Here is a 3,137-nt window from a genome sequence, read left to right as displayed (position 1 = left end):
AATGTGTGACTTTATTTGTAGTGTTCCATATTCATAGACCCCTACCTCTGCAAAGAAGTCTGGGAGCAGTGGGACTTTCTCATGTTTCTTTTGAGAGTCAAACAATCTCAGAGCATTCAGAGTTGATTTCTTGTTGTTTTTTTTTAAATATCTTGATATTGTCATTCATCCTGTTTACATTTTTTTTGGCTTTGTACGTATTATTTTCCTGGCTTTACTAACTTCATTTTGTATCAGTTCATCTGTCTTCTTTCCATTGCTGCTCTGGATTCATCAAATTCATCACTTCTTATAGCAGAGTAAAATATCCTATTGTATATACATGTGTTACAACTTGCTTAGTCATTTCCTGAATCAGTGGGCATCTACTTTTTTTTTAAATTCCTATTTCTTTGCTCCTGGAAGAAGTGCTATAATAAACATTTTGATCTATCTGAGACCTTTATATTTAACCACCCTGGGGTATATTCCTAGCAGTGATATACCTGGTCCAAAGTAACATTTTAGTCTCTTTCTTGACATAATTTCAAATTGCTTTTCAGAATGCTTCAACTAATTCACAGTTCTATCAACAGTACATTAATGTGTTCATATTTCCACAACCCCTCCAACATGGACTATTCCCTTCTTTTCTTATTTTTGCTCATTTTCAGGGCATACAAATATGATCAGACATTACATCTGTACAAATGATTCCCAAATCTCTATCTCCAGTTTCATTCTTTCCCCTGAGTTGAAAGCCCACATTTTCAACTGCCTATAAGAACCAGAGAATTAAATGTCCTGCCCCAAATTATGTTAGGTGGTAAGTAGCCAAGCCTAGATTAAAACCCAGGCTCTCTGACTGCAAATCCCTTGCTCTTTTTTACAGTATCACATGTCCCAGAGCAGCTAGAAACATCTGGGCCTCCCTACCTCATTGTCCCATTGGCACTTCAAACTCAATGCTACCCAAACCAAACTCATTGAATTTCCTTAAACCTGTTCCTCTTTCTAACTTCCCTATTTCTGTAAATCGCTCATTGTCCCCTCCACCCTTCTTGTGTTCAATATCTCAGTCATCTTTGACTCATTCCTCAAAGGAGGCTTGGCCAGAGTGGACTGGTGTAGGTCTAGAGGAGAGCTGGCAGCTGTGTACAAGCTGGACCTGCTCCAGTCATCACTACCCAGCCCATGTCAGGTGACTTTGCTTTACAGTTGTCTTTACTAGTCCGGAGGCAACAAAATGGAAATGAGTTACTCACGACCACAAGGAATTGAGAGCAAAGAATTTTGTACCCCCTATATGTACCTCATGAATGTAACAAAGAAAATATGTGTTATTTGGTTCTTAGATTCAACTTGTAGGATGCCAGAGCTGGAAGAGATTCCAGTTATCAGAACAAAGACTTTCAGAGCTCAAAAGACTCTTAGAACAGAGACTTCTGAATACCAGAGCTGGAAGGGATCTTAGAATATAGATCAGTGGTTCCCAAACTTTTTTGGCCTACTGTCCCCTTTCCAGAAAAAATATTACTTAGCCCCCTGGAAATTATTTTTTTTTATTTTAATAGCAATTAGTAGGAAAGATAAATGTACCTGTGGCCATCACCGCCTTCCTGGATCACTGCAGCACTCACCAGGGGGCAGTAGCGCCCACTTTGGGAATCACTGATAGAGAGCATAGAATGTTAGATCTAGAATGGAGGGGAGATCTTTTCTTATTCTAGTCCCAACCTCTCATTAATTTTGCAAATAATAGGTGCTTACTAAATCTTTATTGAGTTAAATTGAAACTGAAGCCTATTGAAGTAAAATAAATTGACCAAGGTCACACATCAAGTCAGTAGAAAGCAGAGGAAAAGGCAAAATGCAGATATGTGTGTGTATATATATATATATTTTAAAATATATATATATGTATAAATATATATATATATTTATAGATAAGAAAACCGAAGAGGTTACATAATGTGTCCAAGGTCACAAAGGTTGTACATGGTAAATTGAGGTTCTACCCACTGATCGGATTCAAACTAGATCTCAGGTCTCCTGACACATGCCACTCATTCCAAGTCTTGTGCTCTTTCCTCCACATCACACTGACCTATTTCTTCTCCTCCTGTTCTCTTGGACATTTTTATAGCCCAGTCTGACTGCTGGCAGAAGATCAAAGAGAGACTAGAGGCTGTAAAAATGTACACAGTTTATGGCTTTATTATTGTAAGGCCAGAAGATCACAGGACCTACATTTGCACCTTGTTCTGTTCTTCCTCTTCCTTTCTGGGAACATGGCTGGGATGAGGAGAAGGAAGCAGGATCGGCAACTGCAGCCTCAGCTTCAGCCTCATGTACATAGAACACAAAGGAGAGCAAGTGATGAAGCAACCAGCAAGTAAGTTGTTCCTCCCACGAGATGGCCATGCAAAGCAAGTTATAGTCAATCCTGCCCTTCCTAGCCAAGGAATACTCCCTACCTCACCTCATATGCCTTCCCTACTTTCTTCCTGGAATGCTAGGTGCAGGGCTGAACCTCAGAGCTTAGAGGTTTCTGGATCTTTCAGATTTGGGAGGGATCTTAGAACAGAAGCAAATGCTAGATCTGGAAAAAGCCTGAAAGATTATCTAGTCCAGGGGTCTCAAACATGACTCAAGAGTATCAAACAACTCCAAACCAGTTTGAAATGTAATTGGGAAAGTTTTAACAAAACAAATAAAAATACAGTAAAACAATAATTTTATATATGTTTTTTAAAAAATTATGTTTTCCTAATTACATGTAGATATATTTTTCAATAATTGCTTTCTGACATTTTGTAATCTGTGTTCTCTTCCTCTTTCCCTCCCTCCATCTCCCCCTGAGATGGCAGATAATATGATATATGTTATACATGTGCTATCATGAAATCCATAATATGTGGTTTTCTAAGTCAATGTATGCTCACAGGGATAGTTACATTATAGTGTGGTCATTTCTGTTTGAGTTTGACACTACTGAACTCTAGTATAACTTTTTGATTTTACTTAAAAAGAACCTGATGTCCATAGTGGAGAAGGAACTTACCTAAACCCACATGATTCTTCAAGGACAAAACTAGAATTTAAATTCAAGCCTCGTGATTCCTAGCTTAGGGTTCCATCACAGCATCCTTCCTCAG

The sequence above is a fragment of the Gracilinanus agilis genome, chromosome 2 (assembly GCF_016433145.1).
Source record: "Gracilinanus agilis isolate LMUSP501 chromosome 2, AgileGrace, whole genome shotgun sequence".
NCBI lineage: Eukaryota > Metazoa > Chordata > Mammalia > Didelphimorphia > Didelphidae > Gracilinanus > Gracilinanus agilis.
This window is presented reverse-complemented; position numbering follows the sequence as displayed.